This window comes from Haemaphysalis longicornis, unplaced genomic scaffold (genome assembly GCF_048455015.1).
Source record: "Haemaphysalis longicornis isolate Haplotype H1 unplaced genomic scaffold, Haemaphysalis longicornis Haplotype H1 scaffold_7, whole genome shotgun sequence".
Taxonomy (NCBI): Eukaryota; Metazoa; Arthropoda; class Arachnida; order Ixodida; family Ixodidae; genus Haemaphysalis; species Haemaphysalis longicornis.
In genome coordinates, this window is record NW_027526422.1 from 119742081 (window position 1) to 119767110 (window position 25030).

Sequence of the window (25030 nt, forward strand, 5' to 3'; positions counted from 1 at the left end):
TTTTTGCGTACTACGAAAATCGCGTTTCGGATTTATTGAACTAGCGACAAACGGGCCATTTTTGGGCCCTTTAAATCACATTTATTGTGCGTCCCGCATAGCAACCGCGTTTCAAAGCAAGTAAAAAAAGGAAACATTGAAGTAATAGGTATCATTTATGCAGACGTCTCAAAGTTTCCGAATTGAACAAAATTTTCTGAGTGCAACAAGGCTAACACAATGGTAAAAAAAAAATATGCCGTGACCAGGATTCGAACCTGGGTTATTGCGGCCACAACGCAAGGTACTAACCACTATACGATCACGGCTGCCCGGGAGGACGACAAACAGAGGGAAAAAGATCGAGTGCTCTGGAGTTGCGCGAACTGGTTTTGCGACACTAGGTCAAGGTAAGCGGCAACACAACAAGGGGGGGGGGGGGGGGGGGGAAGAGGGGGAAGACCCAGAACGGGCACTACGGAAACACTCAGTGGAGCTTTCAACTTACGCAGCTTACTCGGTTTGACGAAACAAGGCCAAAAGAGCTCAGGTTATTTTTTCAAAACGAAAGCTTTTCTCGCGCTACGCAAACGCGAAATTTCTGTCCTTCTGTATATCTGTCACTCAATTCAACCGAGCGGTCAAGAAACGGGAAAGGTATGGTTCAACACGATGTATGCGCAGTCGAGGTGTTTCGAAACTACTGAAACTGATGACATGCCTCATCCTGTCAACCCATGGTTCCGCACACACACGAACACACACACACACACACACACAAAAACATTACGCGTACTTCAGATAAAGCCTCATTATATACTTGAGAGTTTGGCGTTATTTCAATTAAGAATGCACGTAAGAATTGTTTTTACAATTGCAAACATGAAGCATCGACTTAGAGTGGTCAATAAAAGCAAATACAAGTTTGGTTCATTCGAAAGATTGCGTCGTTAGAATAGCACGAATAAGCCATTCCAGGAGGAAAACATAGAATAGGCTGGCGACTCCCCAGCTACGTAACCGCACTAGAGCTCTGACGCATATCGGTCCGCTTGCAATATTGGCTGATGGAGACAAAACCAAGCGCCGCTAAACAGGTATTCTAAGCTTGTAACACGAGGGATGCGCTCTTGAAATGTAGTGAATATTTTTTATAGCAGTAAGAAAGGTAGGGTAAAGTTACGAGCCAACACGCACACATGTACGCTGCCTGCACCGACACAGTGAGGCAGGCTCGGGCTGCTGCAAGCCCAACGGAAACAAACGGTTCAAAGGTGAAGCGCACGAGCAGTGCGAACCGGGGAAAGTTGAACTGAGAAAATCTCCGTTGCAGTCATTACCTGAGGATCGAAAACGGCGGTGAAGAATGTGAGCTGTGAGAGGTAGAAAGAGGAGATGGTGTTGCGGGGCACGGGCCGCAGAAGAATAGAGAGTTTTAACACTCCATGTGCTCCGTGTTGTACGTGGTTACCGTGCTGACCGGGACCAGTCTGGGCACTTGCGCATACGTCGCGGTAGAGTGGATTAGTTTCGCGGGACGGCCCTCGCCATGCTCGCGCATTCGCCACGGTGGGGTGCGCCTCCTCGCCCTTCCCTCGCGCGCAGGCGCAGTCGGGTCTGGTCAACACGGGAACTACGTAACAGACAGATCATACACAGTGCTAAAACTCGGAGCGAGCAGAGCGAGCGATCAGATACGCGGCCAATGTTTTGTTGGCAATAGTACAGGCAGTTGTGACGCCCCAATTGTTTTTTTTTTTTAATTTGAGAAGAAAACCTTTCTTTGCCTATATTCACAAAATGAACCTCTTCTACTTTGCTGCATGTACCGGTGCAGGAGAAGAATTACCCTACAAGCGTTTCTCCTCAAACCAAAAATTGTATTTTGCATTGCTTTAAAAACCAGGACGCAGCTCCGGCGTTTTATTTTAAGCGAAGCCGACTAGTCCAGGTACTAACCCAGAAAACGCTTGTAGCGTCCCTTTGACCTTCTAGCTGTGCCAAGGTCGAGCAAACGTCTCGTGCGGGTTCGCGGCGCTGACGGAACCGCCACCAACTACGCTTCGACCGCCTGCCGAAGCAAACAACGTCGTCTGGCCTTGTGAGAGCAGCGCGTCTCGTTTTTCGGAGCAGAGATCTCGAAAAGCACTTTGTGAGGAACGAATTCGTAATGGCGCGCAATTAAGTCTTCGCCTTACGTCAATTGCGCCTTACGTCGCCCTCCCACCTACGTGTGGGATGCGTGAATTTTTAAACAAAATAGGCCATACACTGAGGCTTTTGGGCGGATTCGCAGAGTGGAGGGTGCAGCTGTTTGTAAATAAAAATTGTTGACAGACGCCCATTTATAGTGGCCCAACCATGTACATAATCTACCGGCTATCACAAATCAACGTTTACAAAAGATTATGATAAATTGCCGAGAAATTCTATTGCGTGTCGGAAACGTACCATTCCACATTTCGAGAAATCAAGTCCAAAAACACCTTAGCCCTTCTTAAGGGTTCTCAATGCGAAAGCATCACTGTCCGATTGATCGATTCTCTGCTTTCGCATCGCGTTCTCGAAATGCACTGTCCTCTTGTCGTTTGACACGATTTGCTCCGCAAATCACTTACCTCTTCCGATTTCGAATGGCTTTGATCTGCCTCCGAAACGCTGCCCCGCTGCTCGTTCCTGCGGCCATATATTGGGAGTGCCGACGGTGAAGGTGGATCTCGCTGCCTGTGCGCTCACTCGATAGCTTGCGTTTTAGAAGCGGAGCTGTTGTATGTCGAGCATTTTCGTCCGTCTGCTGTTGGTCGTGCGTCACACGGGGGTAAGAGCAGGTCTCATACCTGCCGGCCGGCCTCTATCGGTGGGTCTGGTAACCACCTCGCTGAAAATGGTTCCAACGCCCAACGACAGAGGGCGCAGTGGCCTCTCAGGACTGGGTTCATCTCCGTCCCGCAATGGGAGGGAGGCTCCTGCCACTGATGTTTAGCTGCCGCTTCCCTTGCGCGAACCTTGGAATTTGCGCGGCGAAGGCGCTGCGGTTCTCGGGAGAACGCCCGTTGGCGTTCAAGCCGGCCCGAGAGAACCACACTGAGCTGCGCTGTTTCAGCAGATTTCAGTACTGGTTGGAACTGGGTTTAGTTTCAGGGGCGAAGCCCCTTGGGGCTCGGGCTGTCGGCGTTTCCTGTCATCGTCGTCGTTTCATGTGGTCACGGTCCTAAAATACCGCGAAACTCGTTTTCGAACGCCTCGCGTTGGAACGCTTCGAGCTTCAAAGACACGAGACGTTTACACCAAAGCTATATACCTCTGCACCCCAACGGTTTCATTTCCGTGGGCAAAAACGCCAAGGCGCCCAGAATACACTAATGAACTGAATGCTTCGCTCCTCCCCAGGTTTCACGTTAGGGGAGATGGCCCGTGATTTTTCGTTATATGGGAAGGCGACTTGTATGTCCCGACGCGTGAATGAGGAGCAAAGGGAAGAAGAAGACGCTGAATACCGTGCCCATAATAGGTCTGCGATTTGCGTGTAGACGCGCACGCACATAAAACCGAAGCTGTGCATTTACAATTATTTGAGAGGTGTAGTTTCATGTCTCATTAAAAGAAGTGGTATACAACCACTGCGTACTACTGGTAATGAGAGAGAGAGAGAAATGACCTTTATTGATTAGTCCTGCGAGAAAGGTGCGGGTCAGGCCACGCAGGGCTTCGCCGCACCTCATCTAACTACCTGCGCTAGGTAGCGGGCGGAGCCCGAGGCATCGTGTCCGGCCGGCCGCGCGGGTTACTCGGATCTCCCGCGCCGTCGCCGTCCGCTCGACCCCCGCGGGGGCCGGGAGGCGAGGGGCGATAAGGGGCCCAATCGGGGGGTTTCGCTGAGCCCCTTGAAAGGAAACCTTCGGCTCAACGAGCCATGTAAAGAAAAATCATGAGCTATTCCAATCTGTGCAGGTGGCACGCGACACCGAGGTGACGCTGAATTTAGGTGGAACGTATGAACAGATTTGATTTCTTTTGAAAGTTAATGGCGGTCCTTCCTGCAAAGACACATAAACACCTTCATTCCGAATCTACTTATTTTTAAAACCGGTCTTGCCCACTATTGTTGTAGATCGAAGTGATGTCACGTAAAAGCTTGAGGTCCAAGTCATGTTTTGAACGGCGCACGACTTTAGTGGTGACCGCGTGCTAAAAGCGAGATAGATAGATAGATAGATAGATAGATAGATAGATAGATAGATAGATAGATAGATAGATAGATAGATAGATAGATAGATAGATAGATAGATAGATAGATAGATAGATAGATAGATAGATAGATAGATAGATAGATAGATAGATAGATAGATAGATAGATAGATAGATAGATAGATAGATAGATAGATAGATAGATAGATAGATAGATAGATAGATAGATAGATAGATAGATAGATAGATAGATAGATAGATAGATAGATAGATAGATAGATAGTGAGAGGGAGAGAGAGGGGGGGGGAGAGGGAGAGAGAGACTTTATTGAGCCTTTCAATTCATGGGGGGTGGCATCTCAATACAGATGTCCAAGCGTCGTCTTTGCCCGTTCCGCCCTCTCCGTCAGCATGACCTGGTCGGCGAGGTGTGCTCTGGACAGCGCAGTCTCCCATGCTCGAGGTTGTTTTCGTTTTCCAGCGCCTCTCGCTGTAGAACGCAGCGCGTTTCAAATACACGTGCAGCCTCGGGAGGTTTTGTCCTCAGACATGAAATGAGCATAACATCCTTTACTTATACAAGCTCTACTTAAAATGGTAGGGGAAGCATTCAGGGCTAAAAACACAACACGGATAAGCAACAAACTCGTGTAGGAGATATTCTACTTTATATTAATTTATTCCGCTGGGGAGTGGATATGCAGGCTACGTAATGCTGATGACGGACACCAGGTGGACCTTCTGTTGTACGGAAATAATATCAAGGGACGGTGAACGAGATAGAAGACCAAGAGCTCGACAAAGGGACTAACTGAGAATTGAGGGAGGGGGGTCAAAAAAGGCGGGACTCTGAAAACCCGCGATAAAAGTGTAGGAGGTTTTTGGGAGGGTCATTCGTCTTGCTGCGGGAACAGATGGGCTGCTGTTGATGATTCCGATGATTATTAGGAACATTGTCACAATTTTAACTATGGCGATGCTGATTATGACGATGAAAACGATGAAAGATTACGATTAATATAACTACAATGATGATTGATGGTTATTATGGTTGTTGTTGTTGACAAATAGAGGATGATTGTTTTATTGCTTCCAGCACAAACCCTTCTAGCTCCATCCTTCCGTGTTCCATCTTATTTTTAATAAGGTAACACTGAAGAAATCCCTAAGGTTGTCTAGTTATTTTATTGTGTGAAGACAAAAAAAATGCCACTAACCCGCTCTAGTCTCGTTCGGCTGCTTTACATTTTCTTAATGAAAATTGTAATTTTTAACAATCAAGATATCTGTTTTAATTGCGCCAGCATCCTCGCGGATTTGTTGGCGTTGGTCCGGAGTCCCAGGGTGTCGGAACGATGTGTTTTTCGTTCCGGTTTCTGTTTCGTTCCATAAATAAAATTTCCGTTTCGTTTCAGCTCCGGAACGAAAAAAATAATGGCTCGTAACGGCTCGTAGCGAGAAAAATTGATGTTTATGAAATTGTTAAAAAAGGATTGAGAATTGTGAAATTATGTTAAAGTGGATGAAGTGATGCTTAATGATTGTTTTGAAAAATATATAATTTTTGAAAAACTTGTATAGTTGTGATCTTATTGTTAAAAGTTTAAAACGGTCTGTCTCACGGAATACTGAAAAACGCCTGTTCTTAATCTCAAAAGAGATTGTGTGCAAGTATGTAGCAATGGATTACCTTCAGTACCTTCAACGAACCCCTCCCCCCCTCCCCCTTCTTCCACCGTATATATCCGAACGAAGGGATAACAGCATGGAAATTGGTGAATAAGTATTGCGCACTTCCGCATTGCAACCGTATTTTTCTAAAATACTATAATAGATAGGAGAGCCCTGCCCGACATTGTTGATTCCGCGCTCCTTATGAAATACTTTCCGCTGCGCTCTGGCAGCACTTGCTTACAAGTGCAAAATGACTTGTAGCTGTTTGCGTTGAGTGTGCGGCTGTAATCTGCTTTTTACGCTGCTAGTGGTGTATGCTGGTGTTCATGCAAAAGGTTGTACGCTTTGCTACTTGTTCTTATGTCGTGTTTTAGGATATTCCTGTTTATTTACGTATCACACCCCCTAAACAATGCTGTAGGGCTAATGTGGGTATTTTATTAAACTAAATAAATACAAAAATAAGGCCGCGACGTCTTCATCGAAGCCAGATGCCCGTGACAACCACGCGTGGACCTCAGCAGCGCGCCTATCGGCACAAATGGAGAGAGTATGGAAGCAGGCAGCAATCCTTCTGAAGGAGACTGGGTGCCATAGAGACGAAAGACGATTTCATGCCAGCAATCGACGGCAATTTCCCATTACGCTGAATGTAAATTCAATGAATCCTGAAACACATGAAATTGAAACTCAAACCAAAAACCGAAACAAATTTTTTTCGGTTTTGCTCTTGAACGAAGTAATAAATATCGTTGCGTTTTCGTTTTCGTTCCGGCCAAAAATTCCGTTTTTTTTCGTTTTTCGTTTCTGGTTTTCGTTTCGTTCCGACACCCCGGTCCGGACTACACGCTCGACCATGCGTCTTGCAAAAGTTAAGGAATTTTGAGCGCGGGTAACATGTACAAGCGCGGCATGAAGACACCAACAATCATTATTTACCACAAAACCTGTAGAAGTTCGATTTTGATCGCTTCAAATTGCACTGCAAGCCAGCGTGACATCACTGTGATAGTGGGTGAGGTGACGTAGACTTCGTTCAAAACAACAAAACGTATGGTCCCATAGATTTAACTACACAATGTGACCTCAGATGTTCGGTGAACTTAATTGCTCCTGATCAGTGTCTCATTGCTAATGGGGCCGCCCCGCCCCTCTACCCCCATCGTGTTCCGATTTCTGTCGCAACTGCTGTGGTATTACAGAGATCAGTTTTGGTAGCTATTAATAGTTTGTCTCTAAATGGCCCAACTTTGGGGAAAACGAGTTTCCACACTTGAATGGCGGTCCTATGATAACATTGAGACAGGAGGGCAAGAAGAGTGGTGGAGCCCGTAGTGACTTGTTGTGTCTCAAGATAGGGACTACAGCACCCTTTTTCCCCACTTAGACTCCTTGGTACTGCATGACATGGCGTCACAGCAGGTCTTTATATCACCGCTTTGGTTCGGTGTCGCACCCAGACACGTTCCCGGACATCACCCTGCCCTGCAAACTACACAACTGTAACTCTCTCAAACCCTTCACAGATGACCCCACAATTTCCATAAGCTCCTACACTGTCGATACCGCTACCCTCCCACTCACGCACAATTCTCGTTGAACAGTGGTCTTGCACGAGTAGTCTAGAGCTGCGAGTCTGCCACGCGCGCCTCCAGTGCTCTGTGCTGAGAACCACTCCATCTGAGCAGCGTCTAGCCTGGGTTGAAATGTGAATGCGTATGCCTGCATCCTCGGACGCCCATATACAGCTGGTTGTCCTCAACCACCACCGAGCACCACTGTACCCCTCCACCATTCTCTCCAAATAGGCCTAGAGCCTTCCCTTACCATAAAATTTTCCCCTGTAATTGCCGTTGAAGTAAGTTTATTCATTGCAGTGTCACGGAAAGTGCGAGACATGTATGTAATCAATTCTACGGGCTACTTCGCTAACACAAAGACTAAAAAGGTGGACATTCCAACAGTTGACGAGTAATACAGCCACAGCGACGTCCAACGGGACCAGGCCGCGCCAGCGCCGCTTGTAATAACCGGCTGTTCCCGGGTCGTTGGGAGGCTGACGACGGACTTGGCCTCGGCGTTCGAGCGGCAGAGCCCGGTCTCGTTGACGCACGTGGTGTGTAGCGGGCAGGCGCTGCACGGGGGTCCCGCAAGGTAGACGGGCGTGCCCGCGTGGTTCCCCGGCTGGTCGTAGTTGCACGCGTACAAGTTCCTCGTCTCGCCGTCTTGCGCGGAGACCAGGGCGAAACCGCAGCCCACGTACTGGCTCAGCGACCACACGAGCTGGAAAATCGGGAAGAATGAAAAACGAGGCAACTGATGTTGTACCAGAAGGACGGTTAACCAGCAGAGGTTTTCCAGATTACGAGTCCTTCGGTACGTTTTCCGACTTGACCTAGGGCGTAACAAGCACAAAATAAGGTAAATAAAAAATGCCAGCTGTAATTACTCAACCACTTAACCGACAAACTAACGTTCCTGAAAAATGAAACTTTTATAGGTGGTATGCAGCGAGGCTGGAGGTCTTTGGGAGAGTGGCCTGGTTGTGCTCTTCCGTGGACACAACCAGAATGATGATCACGATGATGATGATGCTGCTGACGATGACGATTCATTTACTGTTCCTTTATTTGCGGAAACGTTTCTGTACTCGGAAAGTACCATCACACGCTGACCTGCATAGTTTATGTTTATTATGCCCTTTCCGCGACCAATTTATCCCCGCAGACTTCTTGATCTCATTGGTCGCAGATAGCACAGGACTGGGATAATTAGATATCTATAGGAGAGGCTTATGCCCTGCAGTGGGTGTAGATAGGCTGACGATGATGATGATGCCCTTTCTTAATGGCAGCTGTCTACAGTTCAATCCTCCTGGTGTCATGAAGTACCACGTCATCTGTAGCAGTTGAAGGGATAACTCAACGTTTAGGGTATAGGAAAACCGGCACGTTCGATTGTTTACTTATTTAGAGACGGCCCGGAAAGATCCCCCCTATACAGCTTTCTTCACATTCGGCGAAACAACAGGTGATGTGTATGTGTACCACGCCAGTACTTTATCATTTATCTGGATGTCCTAAACACTGTGGTTTTAAGCCTGTTAAAGCTAGCATGTGAGAAATCTCCACGAAGAGTGCCAAATGGGTCCAGGACGGCAGTGCACAATGTTTCTCGAAGGCTGCAGTGGGGTAGACTGCAGGGGAAGGGCAAAGGCTTCATCAGTGCTGGAAAAACGCTTACGAAAGAGCGGTCATTGAGAGCGCTTGTCCTGTGTAGTTCTTCTCTTTGTCCCGCGTTTTTTCTGCGCTTTTAGTTAGCATGTCTCCGTACCAGCTTGCCCACTTGTCGGTGCTCCTAACATTGGGAGAAGGCGTCAAAATATTGGTACTGGAATATTAAATGCACACAGTCACAACAACCTACCAAAGCAATTACTACAGTCTAACCACAATTCCTGTACCAACTGTTTAATAACTTCGAATAGCCTATGGAGCGGAAAGGAAACTCTGAAGACATTCGAGTACTTCTTATGAGTTGTGAATGCGAAAGAATTGATTCCCAATTGCCGCTGAGTGTCAAATTAAATCTCACAGTGCGATCAATGGGCACGTAACAGACCGGAACGGCCAATATTCAGGCCAAAGTTTTTGCGGCTAGATAAGATGGACAAAGAGTACCACCACAATAAAGTTCCGGCGACAGACCTCTGTGGTTTCCTTTCGTTCTCTTGGCACTGACTTTAAAAATGTGGAAGTTGACACAACAAGTGGGCGTTATGATTGAAAGAAACAGAAACACGGGGCACCCATGTATACATTCAGCATACACTTCCTTATACGAAATAAGGGCGTCTCCATAATCGTATTCTAAGCCTGACTTTAAAATAGAGGCCTAGACCAAACACGGTAACCCACACGGTAAGGAACACGATCCCCATTGCTATTGTCATCATCATTTCTTGGATATTCGCTGTCAGACGGAGGTCCTTCCGAATGACTTCAGCCTTTTCCATTCAGCACTGAAAGTCCCATTTATTTATTCAATCTAAGCTTCCTGTCACGCTGATGGCATCTGCACCACAAAAGGCGCTGCAAGAACGCCAACTTTCTCTGTCGATGATGATGATCGTGGGTGAAGTGAAGGAAAATTGAAATGCTCTCAGTGGTTGGCCTCTTACCTAGGTCCCTCACGTTATGACGCCGACGTCTATCCAGTGGCGCCATTACCCATAGTCGAACCAGTTTCGATTGGGATATGGGTGCATACATGGACGTGCAAAACAAGACAGAAAAATCCTGTACCCCTCCGTCTGAGGGCGACGATAAATAAACGCGGAGCTTTCTGCGTGCGAAATCGAATGACGAAGAGTCAAAGTCGAAGCCGGTGCCATCAGAAGTCCAAATTGCGGGCGAGTCAAAGTGGAAGCTCAACGAGACAATGTCCAGACCATGTGCGAGTCAAGTCAAAACTCAGACGACAACCAAGGAATGCCCCACGAGAAAGCTTGACGTTCAATCATTGTCGTCGTTATGGGTGCATAATTTTTGCTCCTGCTTTCTTTAAAGGCCGTGTCTAGGGTGCCGTCCGACGGTATTATAAGCACTCCACTATATCGACGTCCACCGGCGTTTTGTAACAGAATTGCCTCGTCTGGCACTACTATCGCTCTAGATAACGTAAAGCTAGGCACCCTGACCTGAGCAAAAATTAACATAAAATGACCTAACGTACACAAAAAAAAATTTAAAACACCAAAACTATCCTAAGTCATAAAATTATAGTTCCATTTAAAGATGAAAAAAATCAAGGCAAAAGCCGGTCTCGAACCACCGTATTTCGGATGAAGAAGCTAAGACGGTCACTCTACACTACGACAGATGCTACGCCCTGTGCTAGCTTACTCTTAAATATTCGAACGCCGTCGCGCGGCACTCCAGCCATGCCTGCAGCAGAACTCTAGACACTGCGTTCTGTAAAACATCTCCTCCATCCACCTCGTATTCTCTCCCAATCAGCTTTGCTTAACATCTCTGTGCCAATATAGTTACTTGTCCCGTCTATATGTTGTCCACTGTTCTTTCTGCAGCATTAAACCGCAACCAGAAGTAGAAGGTAAGAATCGGGGTCACGTGGCTCCTCTCCGACTTTGAGATAAGTAATGTATCGCACCTGGGTGAAACCTTCGTAGGTACCGTTCGCGAACTCGCTGACATTTATAAAGGACTTGATGACCGCCGGCGATGACACAGCGTGCCCGCCGAACCAGGAATCGATGCAAGCCAGCACGCCCGTCTTCTGCGAGGACGCGGCCAGCGGCTGAATGCACAGGCTCTGGCCTTCCTCGATGAAGTTGCGCCTCGTTGCGACAGCGCCGGCATGGGGCGCGCACTGCTCTACGTACGATTGGGCGACAGACTCCAGTTCTGCGACATGCGGGTAGACGCGAAAAAAACTTGGTCATGCGTGACACTCCCTTGATGGAGGTATAAACAAGGACCCCAGTAAGTTCTACATTCCGCACAGATAAAGATTAGAGGGGGGGGCAAATAATTATTCCTCCGCACACTTTTTCCTATATATAATCCTATATACTTATACTTTTCCTATATACTATATACTTTTCCTATATATAATCCTATATATACTTCCTCTATACTTTTTCCTATCGCATAATGTGGGTGTAACTTTGGGGCCGGAAACTCAATTTGAGCTTTTAATTTTCCCCCACCTCGAAAGTAGACTCAAGCGTTCATAGAACTGCGGGGCATAACGAGATAATCAATTGTTACGGAGGTGGTGGACACTACATATCGCGTTCCTGCATCCACTATCACACACAGAAGCCATGCTAGATTAGACTGTCAGTAGAAAGGATGCGTGCTGGTGCAGAAGACAGCCAGGGCCACAACAGTAAAAACACGTTTTTTTTTCATGTAAGACCACCTATATTGATTCTAGAAAAAAATTATGCAATGCACTTGGGAGAAGTAGTGAAGCCTTAAGGGCGTATCTAATAAATGTTCCCAAGGTCATTATACGTTCACATTAAACTTCTTATGTTTCAACTAAGTTTGTCTCCCTAGGCTTGCATTTGGGTATCGTCCTCCGGGCGCTTCCCGCTTTTTGCGCCCGCGAAACTGATGTCTATCTGATTTTGATTCACTCAAAAGGTGCCGGCTTGTTACTCTCTCGCTTTTATTTACATTTTTTCTTGTGTAACTGCATAATAAACCACATGTATGTAACAACACAAATGATTTTCTGGTCACTTTGCGGTCACGCAAAAAAAAAATTTTGATTATTTTTTCTCGATATAGATTCGTCCGTAGAATTCAAATCAGCAATAAAAAAATCGACCCTGGGGGGACGCATTTGGCGAAAAAATTCGACCCTCAAAGGGTTAAAGGTACTAGGGATGTAGCGCTTCGTAGGGATACATTGTGTCACTGGACGTATTTCATACAAAGCTTAGGTCCAAGGGCGTCCGCAGAACTTTTTGCAAGGGGGGGAATCCATTAGCAGGGGGGAGGAGGTGTACGGTTGGATAGCACCACATGCGCTATTTGTGGTTACAAAAAGTACAAACAGAGAATTAGAACCAGACTTGGAGGATATACATTGGATTTTACTACCGAAAAAAGAAAAAAGTTAATAAAGAAAATGCGAAAAGTTACTGTTACTTTGTAGAGAGTGGCCAGTCTCGCTGCGTGAGGGCTCTCGGCTCACGCCAACTGATCACCAGCCCATGGAACAGTACAATACATTCACATACATAGAACTGCACTCCGTCAACCTTCCTTGAATAGCAGCTGCAGACGCTTCTGGTTTTTCTGGGCAAATTGCGAGATGACATGTGTGATGAAGTCTGTTGGAATAGCTCACGCAATAAAGATACTACTCGCCTCCCTGGCTTTCAATGCAATACAGGCGTACAAGCGTTTTGAGGGGCTCATTTATAGGTTTTGTTTCGGGGCTTCAGTGGTGCCGACATTTCGCAATTTCGAAGGAAAGGGTGTACAAGGGGATGGGACGGCACGGGAGGATGTTACACTCTCCCAACTAGGTGTAGCGGTGAAGATTTTTTGCTAGATATAGCTGCAACCTTGTCCGAAAACTGAAGTTTTTGCGGTAAGACGGCATAAATTTAGAGTTTAGAGAAAAAAAAAAAACGTGAAACCTTTCAGAATTGTTCGCTATCTTGAATAGCCAGCACAGGCAGTCTGTTTCACTGCCGTCACATGACCGGCAATGTTAGTGTCTAAAGTGCAATGTTGACCGCAGTCCTGAAGTGCGTTCCATACGGATACGCAGGGCCTGAGTGTGCTAGTTATTTGAGTAGCGTGGATTGTTGCGCTAGTTGGTTCACGTACATAATTAAAAAAAAAACTTTGCGCTAAAGGACGGGACAAAGGAGAGAACGTTGGTGTCGCTCTCTCCTCTCTTCCGTCCTTCAGGGCAAAGTTATTTTAATTATGGGCCAACCAAGCTGTGCAGCTTTTTTGTAGTGCATAAAAATATCCGAATTTCCAAGGGGGGGCAGTTGCCCCCCTTGCCCCACCTTCCGGACGCCCATGCTTAGGTCCTTCCTATTTTCCCAGAAGAATGTCCTCCCGGAATTATGTTTGTGTATAGTATTGAAACATCGTTTACAGGGGCTCGGTCCATTCCCACCGTAATTCGCACGGGAGTTTCTATAAATTTTGACGGTACTGCGTCATCGTCTCGGAGCAAGCACGGACGCGTGAATCTTTGTGCAGGGCACTACGATCGGTATCGGTGTATTCATATTTGTATTGCACATATAGGCGGAACTTTAAAAAAAAAAAAAACTAAATCATTCCTGACTCAACCCTCTCTACTTGCAGCAGGCGCACAAAGATGACATGGGCGCCGCTCAATTTATTTCGGGATTTTATGGGTAGTTAGCCCATTTATTTTCTAGGTGTTCTTTCCTCGTACAGACACCGCTGACTCTCTATATCTCGTCGTTAGGTTGCCATTGATTATGTGTGCACTTTCTCCGATCTCCGTTTGTGATCCGCATTTATCCAGAAGCAATATTCTAATCTCCGGCGCCATGTCTCTTCCAGACTTCAAGTAGGGTTTGCGTCTTTTTGCTACTTTCGTCTCCTTTTCTTGAGATCTAGTCTTGCTCTTATAGCCACCATCCTTGCATCATACTCTTGACACTGCTGCTGTTGATATATCTGCATAAAGGCGCTGTACGAAGGAAAAGAACAATGGCCATCTACTGGCTGCCGCCAGGATTAGAAACAAGCCGCTGGCTTAGAAACAATAAAAACGCAGATTGAGCTGGATAAATGTATCGACCGCCGCGTGCACCTTCATCCCAGATGACCTCGCACATGTCGGCCGCAGGCTCGAATCCGGGCAGTCCGCCCTTGGCCACCCGGCTGCGGTAGTCATTGTGCGCCTTCACGATGAGCCCACGCTGGTGGTCGGTGAAACCTCGCTCCGTGACTGTGCAGGGCGTTAAGAACTCTGGTGGCGGGTGTAGCCAGCCCCGCCGGTGCACTGCCCTCGCACCGTGCAGAGGCCGTGCGACGGCGACCAGGAGGAGAAACAGCCGGCGATGAAGGTCACACCCCATTGCTCCTTTTCTTCTTCTTCTTCTTCTTCTCGGAGGCATTTCTCGCCGTCATCTTATGCTTCGAGATACGCACAAGCCCGGCACTTCACGCGCGATGCAGAACGTTAATTAAAAGCGTTGATATTCCGCGCCCCGCACCTAGACAGACATAAAAGAAAACAAATCCCGGGCCATCTCCACTAACGTGAAACCTCGGGAGTGGCGAAGCATGCAGTGCAGAAGTGTATTCTTGACGCCTTGGCGTTTTGGCCATCGGAGATGAAAGCGTTGGGGGGGAGGGAGGGGGGGGGGGGTAGAGGTATCTTTGCTGTAAAATCTCTTGCCTTTGAAGCACGAAATTCTCTAGCTTGAGGCGTAAACGAGTGTCCCAAAATTAGGGGTCTCCCTCTGCCCGGACAAGGCTCGGTTAAAGTGTCTGCGTACGCAGATGACGTGACTATTTTTATCCGGGACACTGATAGCCTCACGGCTGTTTTAGGGGACTTCGAGTCTTATGCTTGACTTTCAGGTGCCGAGTTAAATGTCACAAAAAGTGCTGTACTCCCTCTGGGAAACGCTACACTCGCCCCCATCCATATCTTTAAAATAGTTCGAGACCTGAAGATTCTCGGCGTCAAATTTATCGAAGAAGGTGTTTCTCCAGACATGTGGCCCGAGTTAGTTGATGATATTCAAAAGAATGTTGCCAGGGCTAGGTCTTTGAACCTCTCGTTTTCGGAGAAATCATATCTGATTAAATGCGTTTTCCTTGCTAAATTCTTTTTTGTATCCAGGATTATGCTGCCTCCCAATCCTGTTACGCACAAAGTGTCCCGCGACATTTATTCTTTCTTTTGGAATGGAAGCACGGAGCGTTTAGCGAGGGACGCCCTGCGCCTCCCACGCCGCTCTGGGGGCTATAGTCTCTCTTGCATCGACCTTATGAGCCGGTTGTTGGCCCTTAAAGTCGTCTCTTTATTTCTCAGTGACGTAGAAGCTCCGGGCAGACCTCTGATCCTATACTTTCTCGGTTTGTCTAGACTTGTTCTTTGTCCAACTCTGGCCAGAAACCTGCACCCCAATGCAGTTATCCCGTCAAGACTCTTCAAGGCCGTCATTACTTTAGCTAAGAAAATTCGTGCACTGGATGCTGATCTCCATTTTGTGAATGAACAACCTGCCCGGCTGTGAGAAAAAATAGTTACTGCGAGATCGGGCAGACGTGTGGATCCACCAGATTTCCCCTGGTTACGGCTGGCTTCAGGTAGGCTGCCAGAGGACGCCAAAAACATCCAGTGGCAAAAAGCGTGGCGAATTCTTCCCACAAAAGACAGATTATTTCGCTGGGGAGTAACACAGAGCTATACCTGTCCCAACTGCGGTCAACCAGAATCCAAGGCTCACACTTTCTCAAGCTGCAGTGTTGCGCGTTGCTATTGGCGCATCATACACCGTGCCGCTCCAACTTTGGGGCTTGCACGGTATCAAATGAGAGAACCGTGCCCTGGCACACCCATAGGCAAACTATTCGTAGTAATGGGCGATTATATACTATGGCGTAATCGCTGCAGGGCTGTAGTACAGAATCGCAGGCTACTTATGCAGTGGCCCTTGCTTTCCTTTTTCAGACAACACCTCGTGACCTTTTTGGAAGGCGAGTTGGCCTTTTTGGTGAGGAAGAGTTTCTGCGACATTGGTCTACCCGGTTTATTGAGGTTTCGAACAAAAGGGTTATTATTCATGCCAGTTTTCCAGACCTGTGTCACGGATTTTCGTTGTAACAAGTGATTTTGGTGTTGATTTGTATGTTAGTGCGGTACAGTCCCCGTTGTGACATAAAAGCAAACCTTTTCTGTATATTGCTGCATTCTTGCAGCGAATGTTTTTGTATCATTGTTTACCTCGCATGTTAATCTTTTGGTTGGAAGCAACTCCAAATTGTTTGTATGTTAATCTTTTGTCTACAATCAACTTGAAGCTGTTTATGTGTTTCTGTAAGTGTCTGTTACTTGCAGCCTTCGCGCTCTATTAGTTTTGTAGCAACCGACGCTGCACTTGTTTAATTGTTTCTGGTTGTTACGTTGTATCATTGATACCAGGATTTTTTGGTAATAAATTTATCCTTTCAAAACGAGTGTCCCGGTGATTTTTAGTACGCATTACAATTAGCGGGGGGCGTGAACGAGTTTACGGGTGTTTTAGTACCATGACTACATTTATGACGATTACGACGCCGACATGAGACGCCGACAGCCCGAGTCTTTAAGGGGCTTCGCCCCTAAATCAAACTAACATAGTTTACTTAATTGGATTGGAAAAACGTTTATTTGACCTGCAGTAAAGCGCGCGCGCTTTAGACGCGGCCTACGTCGTCTTCTTGGCGCGCCTGCAAGTGTCTCGACTCGCCTTTTCAGGCTCGCCGAGTCCCTGCCTGGCTAACGCCTCGATGACCCGCTGGATGGCCTTGAGTTGCGTTTCTTGGTCTTCTGTCCGCGTCGCCCATTCGAGCGACGGCGGGAATATCCGTCTTCGTGCTTCATCCGGATGCTTTTTGTAATCCCACAGAATGTGTTCCATGGTGGCTCTTTCGTCACGGCACACCTTGCACTTGTCGTCTGGGTACGCGTCCGGGTACACCTTGTGTAGTACTGCTGGGTTCGGCAGCGTTCTTGTTTGTAGCTGTCTGAACAGGACAGCCTGTCTCCTGTTTAGGCTCTTGTGTGGTTGTGGCAGTTCTCTCCTTGCCAGTCTGTACAGTTTAGTGATTTCATCGTATCCTGTCATTCTGTCTTTGTTGATGTACCACAGCTCCGGGCATTCCTCTCGGCCGCGGTCCGTTAGCTCTCGCGCCCGAGCATTTGCCGTTTCGTTGTGGTTTGTGTTTTCCTCCGATACTTTTCCGGTGTGTGCCGGTATCCACTTGATTCTGACGTTTCGTTTTTTTATTTCTGTTGTCTCTAGGATGTTGATGGCCTTAGGGCTGATCCTTCCTTTGGCATAGTTCTTGACTGCTTGTCTTGAGTCACTGACAATTGTCATGCAGTCTTGATCAGCAAGGGCCAAGGCAATGGCTATTTCTTCGGCTTCTTCAGCCTTCTTACAGTTCACGCTGGCTGCTGTTCTTGTTTTCCCTTCGTTGTCCACCACTACTATGGCATAGCTGTCTCTGTTGGCGTACTCCGCCGCGTCCACGTATCTGACATATGTATCCGTTGCGTGCGTGTCCACCATGGCTTTCGCTCTAGCTTGCCTTCTGCCCGCGTTATGCTCTGGATGCATGTTCCGAGGGAGAGGGTCCACCCTGATGAATCTTCTGGCTTCGTCCGGTATTGAGCATTTGGGGCCTTGCTGTCTGTGATAGGTTAGGTTTAAATTGTCCAGAATTCTTTTTCCGGCCTTTGTTGTAGTGAGTCTCTCCAGTTGGGCTGCACGCTGCGCTTCCGCTATTTCGTCGAGCGTGTTGTGCATGCCTAGCCGGAGCAGTCTCTTCGTGCTCGTGTTTTCCGGTAGTCCTAGGGCCAGCTTATACGCTCTTCTGATGAGCACATTGAGCTTGTTCTTCTCGCTTTGGTTCCATCTGTGATACGCTGCCACGTACGTGATATGGCATATTACAAAGGAGTGGACTAGCCTTGTGAGGTTGTCTTCTCTCACTCCGCCTCTCCTGTTCGTGATCCGTTTGAGCATTCTTAGTGCGTTTGCTGCTTTGCCTGTTATTCGTGTGATTGTGCCGCCGTTTGTTCCGTGTGCTTCGATAAGCATACCGAGGATTTGGATCATGTTGACTGTTGGGATTTCGTTGCCGTCGCCGGTTCTGATCTTGATTTTTTCGCTCTCTCTGTTCTTGGTTCGGTGCGCTTTCGTTGGCTGGTAGATCAGCAGCTCTGATTTGCTCGGAGAGCATCTCAGGCCCGACCCTTCCAAGCTTTCTTCTATCGCCTCTACCGCCCTTTGCAATGTGGCCTCAATGTGCGCGTCGCTTCCGCCATTCACCCACAGTGTAATGTCGTCCGCGTAGATTGTATGGCACAGGTCTTTGATCTGGATCAATCTCTTGGCCACTCGGATCATCACAAGGTTAAAGAGCATGGGCGAGATGACTGCCCCTTGTGGGGTGCCCTGGCTGCCCAGCTCCTTTTCGTCTGCCTGTAGTTCTCCTGCCCTGAGTTCCGCTGTTCGGCCCGTCAGGAAGTCCTTGATATATTGGTATGATCGTTCTCCCATGTTAAGCTCCGACACTTGTCTTAGGACCGCCGCATGCGTGACCTTGTCAAAGGCGCTTTCCAGGTCTAGTCCTAGTATGGCCTTGTTGTCTCTTGTTTTGTCGTCAATGATTTGATGTCTGATTTGGATCATTGCGTCTTGTGTGCTGAGGTGCTGTCGGAAGCCGATGATTGTTTCCGGGTACAGCTCTTCTCCCTCCAGGTACTCTTGCCACCGATTGTGCAGGACGTGCTCCATGGCTTTGCCCACGCAAGATGTTAGTGCGATTGGGTGGAGGTTGTCCGTGCTCAGTGGCTTCCCTGGCTTGGGGATGAGGATTGTCTTGGATTTTTTTCACTGTTTTGGGAGCTTGCCGCTTCTCCAGCATTTGTTGTAATATGCTGTCAGGTTCTCGATGGATTTGTCGTCGAGGTTTCTGAGGATCTTGTTGGTGATGCGATCCGGCCCGGGCGCCGACCTGGTGTTTAGGTAGTGCAGCGCCGTCCGTACCTCTTCGACTTCGATGTCCCGATCGAGACGCTCGTTGGATCGGCCTCGGTACGCGCCGTGCACCACCGTGGGCGTCGTCGGCACGTACCTGTCTCTCAACTTCTGTGTGACGGCTTCGGCTCCATTCTCGGTGACTTCCCGGTGCAGAAGTTTGGCCAGTCTGTCTCGTTGATGCGACTTAGTCTTGGTTTCATCCATAAGGTGTTTGAGGAGATTCCACGCCTTACCGTTGTGTAGCTGGCCGTCGACCGCGCAGCACATCTCGTTCCATTTTTGGTTGCTCAGGACTCTGCAGTGGTTTTCGATTTCTTTGTTGAGCTCAGCCACTTTCTTTCGCAGTCTTCTGTTAAGTCGTTGCTTTTTCCACCTGTCTTGGATGGCTTTTTTCGCCTCGATCAGGTGTGCCAGCCTGCTATCCATGGCTTCCGTTTCCACGTCCGTTTCAATCTCCTTTGTTGCCTCTCGCACGTTGCGTGCGATTTTGTCGGTCCATTCGTCGATGTCGTCTATCTCTTCGACGTCCGCTTCTTCTCGGTTCCTGATCTTCCTGAACTCCGACCAGTCGATCCACGTGTATTTCTTTACGTTGTTCTTCTGGTCGCCCGGGACTGGCACCGTGATTTCCACTATTACATGATCACTGCCCAGGTCGTCTCCAGTGTTTCTCCACTTGATGACTGCGTCCGCGTCGTTCTTCACGAACGTAAGGTCTGGCGTGGTGTCCCTCGATATCGAGTTGCCGATCCTCGTCGGGTACGCTGGGCCCGTGATTAGGATGTAGTCGAGCTCGGTTGCGTCTTGTGCTAGATTCCTGCCTTTGACGTTGTTTTTGAGGTAGCCCCACGATTGGTGCATCGCGTTGAAGTCTCCGCAAGCGAGTAGTTTGGAGTCTTTAGCGATGTTTCCGGCCTTGTGGAGCAGTGACTTGAATCGCTGGTGCTTCTGGGACGGGCTGCTATATAGGTTCAGGATGAATAGGCTCTTTTTGTTGTTCTTGGTCGGTATAATTTCCGTGTAGACGTGTTCAATCTTGTTTTTGATTTCGTGTTCCAAAAAAGTCAGTCCTTTTCTGACCAGCGTGCATAGGCCTCTTCCACCTGCCGGGCCCACTTGCACTCTGTATCCGGGAAGGGTTGGCGTTGCGGTGAGCGTTTCTTGTAGTAGGATCACGTCCGGCTTTTTCTTGGCGTGTTCGATGTGCTGCTGTAGTACTGCCCGCTTTGGTTGGAGGCCGCGGCAGTTCCACTGCCATACGGTTATGCTTGGTGGATCGGGGGCCATGGTTGTCCTGATTGGTAGTTGTTGCCGGGTTCTTGGTTGATCTGGTGCATCACCGGTGTCATCATTTGATCTATGCTTGCTCTCATGTCTGCCAGTATGCTGTCTTGCTGTTGAATCTTTTTTTCGAGGGTTTCCGTAATCCTCTGGATTGTCTTGTTGAGTTGCTCCCGGATGTCGTGTATTGTTACTTTTTCTTCTTGTTCTTCAATAAGTCGTTTCTTTGCTGCTGGGCCCTCGTTCGTCTCTGTTATGACCTTGCTGATGCTTGGTTGGTCTGTCAGTTGCTGCCTGTCAGTCAACTCTCTCTTGAGGCTGTTCACGCTTTGGGTGAGTTGCTGAATCATCGCTCTCAGCTCCGCATTTTCTTTGCGAATGTCCTCGTTCTCTTTGCGTAGTATACCTATCATCTCCTCTTCCTTGCTCTGGATTCGCTGTTTCTTGTGTCCCGCGCTCTTCTCTGGGTTTCCCGTCTTGCCGCCGGTGACGCGCACCGTGTCTGCCCAGCTTACTTTTTCTCCGGATGGAGATCGTCCGCGTCGAGTGCTGTTGTCGCGGCTCTGCCTTCTTTGTTTGCTATTGTCCCGTGATTGCGAGCGGTTCCGAGAAGGCGTCCTTGGATTATGCGCAGCTGGAGTGTCGAGCGGTGGAAAATTCCATGCTTGCGTCAGCTGTTCTTCTGCTTTGCGCCTTTCCCACTGCCGCTTACGCACAACGTACGGGGTCTTATATCTTGCTCGGCACTGTTTATCTCCTGTGAGGTGCTTATCCCCACAAAGCTTGCACTTTGGCGTGCACGTATGACCTTCTTTGGGGTTTTTCTCACCGCAGCCTCTGCATGCCCGCTCGTTTGGTGTTGGGCACACATCTTTACGATGTCCTACTCGGCCGCATTGGTGGCACACGTCTACTTGTTTGCGATAAAGCTGACACTTGATGAGGGCGTTTCCATACCTGACATAGTTGGGAACCTTGCCTCCGCTGAAGGCTACGATGACTGTTGTTGACGTTCCGATGCGTTTAGCGCCCAAGGCTAGCGGGTTCCGTTCGTTGACGATTCTTGCGTCTATGTCTCTCGGCGTTTCGCTGAGCGGGATGCCTCTAATTACTCCTTTAACTGTGTCGTGCGGGGTCGTGCGATATGCGCTCACCTCGTGTTGGTTTCCGCTGACGACGATGCCTTGAATACCTTCATAGCGTCTTGCGTTCTCTTCTTTCGGCGTGCTGATGGCGACGATGTTTTGTTGCGCGTTTATGCACATCGTGTCTTCCTTTCCGGCCTCCTCGGTGATCCCGGCTGCCACGTGTATGGCGGCCATTACGTCAACTACTCCCGTCTTCGCCACGTGTATTCCGCCTCGTGGTCGGACTACAATCTTGGTTTCCTCCCTTGGCATCGCCGGCATCCTCGCTGCTTTGATTGCCGAGATCCTCGTATTTCTTGCCTGCTTTTCGGTTTTGCGTCTGTCGTCCCCTTCGTTGGTGGTTCCCGTCTTCTTCTGCCGACGCCTGGCGTATCGCTCGCCTGCGGTTCTCCATCCTGCTTCTTGGTTGAAATCTTCCGGTGGGATTTCCTCTCCCTCCACTTGCACATATTTTCCATGGCCCTGGTCTTGAGTGCAGGTTTCCATCTCTTGCTGTAATGACGCTCCCTCGGGCATGCCCAGACTCGCCGCCAGCATGGCGGCCCGTCTAGTCGTTCCTCGTTAGGCTTAGCGCTGCGTCGTCCAGCACTGACAGAAAAATCTAACAAGTCCGCAAATTTTCACTTGCCTGTTGGGATTTTGGTATCCACTGATGTCGCTTAACTCCCCGAACACGCTGATAAAGGTGGATGACCGTTGTGGCTAATTAGCACTGCATGATGAACCATCAATTGCGGAGCCGATGCGAGACACGTCCACTCACTTCGGCGATCGCAGCGCCCCCTCGATGCCCGAGGACGCAGGAGCGAAAGTCGCGGGCTAGTTTACTTAAAGAGTGCGCAGAATTAGAGTGCGCAGAATTCAGCTAAGGAGACATTTTACAGCAAAAAAAGAAATACAGGGGTCTTCAAAGAGGTCGGCGCTGCTGGGGCTCAAACCCAGGCCGTTCGCACCAAACCCCCGATTCTGCGTCTAGGCTATACTGGGGCCACACAGAGGAGGTCTCTTAGCAGTTGCTAAAAGACCTCCGGTTGATGGGTTGATCGAGTCTGATGCAACCAAGACAGTGAGTAATGTGCACAACTTGGCTCGTGCCTCTGAAGAAGACGTGGCGGACGCCTTGCTGTTTGTTGGAGAAAGTTCTGAGTTGATAGCACGTGAATCGGCATGGAACATTGCGTACAGTCATGGACAATTCAAATACAAACTGCGGAGCACACGGCCGAAGATACCGGTGCCGTCACCTGGCAGCGGCCGTGGAAAACGCACGGACATGCGCAGTTGAGATGTCGGGAGCGAGGCTGCGTGTCCCACTGCGATATGTTGCCGTCTGCTCGCTCGCATGCATGCTTGACTTGTCGCCATGCCGCAAGAGCGCTGCAAGCACTGAAAGGGCTACGGATTAATTTTGACCACCTGGGGACCTTTAACATGCGCCTAAATCTCGTACACACGGGCGTTTTTGCTTTTCGCCTCCATCAGAAAAGCGGCTGCCGCGGCTGGGAATAGAACCCACGTCCTCGTGCAAGCACTGAAAGTACTACCACCGCGGCAGCAGGAGGGGTTGGTCGCGTTGAGAGTACTGCGGAGCGTAATTGCCTGAACCTGCGGCCAGTGCCTGCGCTGGAAACGCGTGCACGCTCTCGTAAGGCATACTGTTGAGCTCATCATGCTTTTTTGAAGAAAAAAAATGCACAAAATGCATAGAAAAATAAATGCATGCCGGATAACTTGATGGCACTGCAACGTTTTGCGTTCGTGGTGCAGTGGCATGGCGCTTGGCTTGGCTTCTTGGCTTGGCGCCTTTGGTTAGCGGAGTCATGGGTGAGTCATTTCGTGGGTTCTGTGCTTGTAGCGAACAAAACATATACCATCAGAATTCGTCTCCAATAATATGCATTAACTGCAAGCATTGTGTGGGCTGGGAAAATTAGTGGCAGAATTCTAGTATTAACAAACATTACGAAGGTAAGTAGGTCCAACAATTCCAAGGCCAGTTACACTCGCACAACAATTTTGACGGGCCGAGTTTTTCGTGTTTATGTTTTGGAAGGCACCTCAGGGCTCACAGAAATCTGCGGAGCGGACAGTAATGAGCATGGTTTGGGTGTGACCCAGGTGTCCATCGTTTTTTTGCTCAAGTTACTGCCCCCATATGCAAAGCTACGTCGGCAATGTGACGACGAAACAAACGGGAAGCAGGTGCTCGTGTGAGCCGAGCACACAGTGGCCGCAGATACTATCTCGCGCCGCATCGCTAAAAACTGTTTTCAGCGCTCTTGCGGCTTGGCGACAAAGCAAGCATGCGAGCGAGCAGAGGGCGACATATCGCAGTGGGACACGCCGCCTCACTCCCGACATCTCAACTGCGCATGTCCGTGCGTTATCCACGGTCCCTGCCAGGTGACGGCACCGGTATCTTCGGCCGTGCGCTCCGCGGTTCGTATTTGAAATGTCCATGACTGTACGTAATTCGCCCAGGAGAGCGTTGTCGAACGCGAAAGTTCTGCATGCGCAGCTACTATTTGTTCCCGAGGTTCCTTCTTGTATGCGTTCAAGGGCGGCATATAGTTAGACGTGCACAAACCGCTCGAGGATATCGCAAGAAGATTCCGATTTTTGCCTTTATCGTATACCTTTAGTAAAGACAAGAAATGGCAGTCAAGGGTTTGTTTATGTTGTTACGAGACGACGAAAAGGCTAACAGTGAAACACGCCGCTGTGGTTCTAGACTATGACGACAAAGAAGGTGCGTCTCTGCGCAACACGTCTCGCTCACACATGCTTCGGCGGCGTACGGCGAGGGTGAAGTGTTCGTGTATTCGTGGCTCTCTCTACCCCTATCCGACAGATAACATATCTTGCCCGCGTCGGAGGCAAACTTTTGCGGCATATTCCATCCAATTTTTGTAGTTTTTTGCTTCTAACATGCATTTGGCCGGTAACTTCGAATGAGTACGCCACAACAGATAACAAATTAGGCCAAAAAAGAGTTTATTATGCGAAATTGGAAAATACGCGAGAAAAAAAAATCACGCCATATCCACGGAATGAATGATGATAAGTGGGGCGAAGCTCGAGAGGGGGAGATCATCGGTAACCGTAACTCTCCCGTGAAAGTTTGCCCATTACATCATTTAAAAAGACGTAGGACTGTGTGCGTACATTGTACAAATCAACTTTTATTTTCGGAGTCAATGCTCCCAGGCCCAGACCTGGTGAAAGACCCCGCGCCATCGAGGACTACCCCGCACCTCTACCACAATTTTTCACGTAGGATGGGACACAACGGTAAAGAAAGAACTTTTATTTAGGGCGAACTTGTGCCCGAACAAGACGAGAGGAAACGAGCAAAGGTCCTTGCGTCTCGTTCGATCTCCGAGAACGACTGCCTGCGTTCGTGGCGTGATCTCTTGCGTGATCTCCCCCTCGCAGTGCACGTGCGCTCGCGCCTCCGTTGG

At 48.7% G+C, this 25030-nt stretch overlaps 1 long non-coding RNA gene and 1 other non-coding gene across 2 annotated transcripts in view; both read right to left on the minus strand.

Moving 5' to 3' along the window:
- Positions 1-236: 236 nt before the first annotated feature.
- On the minus strand, positions 237-308 carry Trnah-gug (transfer RNA histidin (anticodon GUG)). The gene has a single exon. It is a non-coding gene; the product is annotated as a tRNA-His (tRNA).
- A 7366-nt stretch (positions 309-7674) lies between these two features.
- LOC144144986 (uncharacterized) overlaps positions 7675-25030 on the minus strand; it is a 36971-nt gene continuing 19615 nt past the window's right edge. Inside the window, exons 2-3 of the long non-coding RNA XR_013317393.1 lie at positions 11013-11266; positions 7675-8123 (exon numbers count right to left, since the gene is read on the minus strand). This is a non-coding gene — a long non-coding RNA (uncharacterized LOC144144986). The remainder of the gene's footprint in view (positions 8124-11012; positions 11267-25030) is intronic.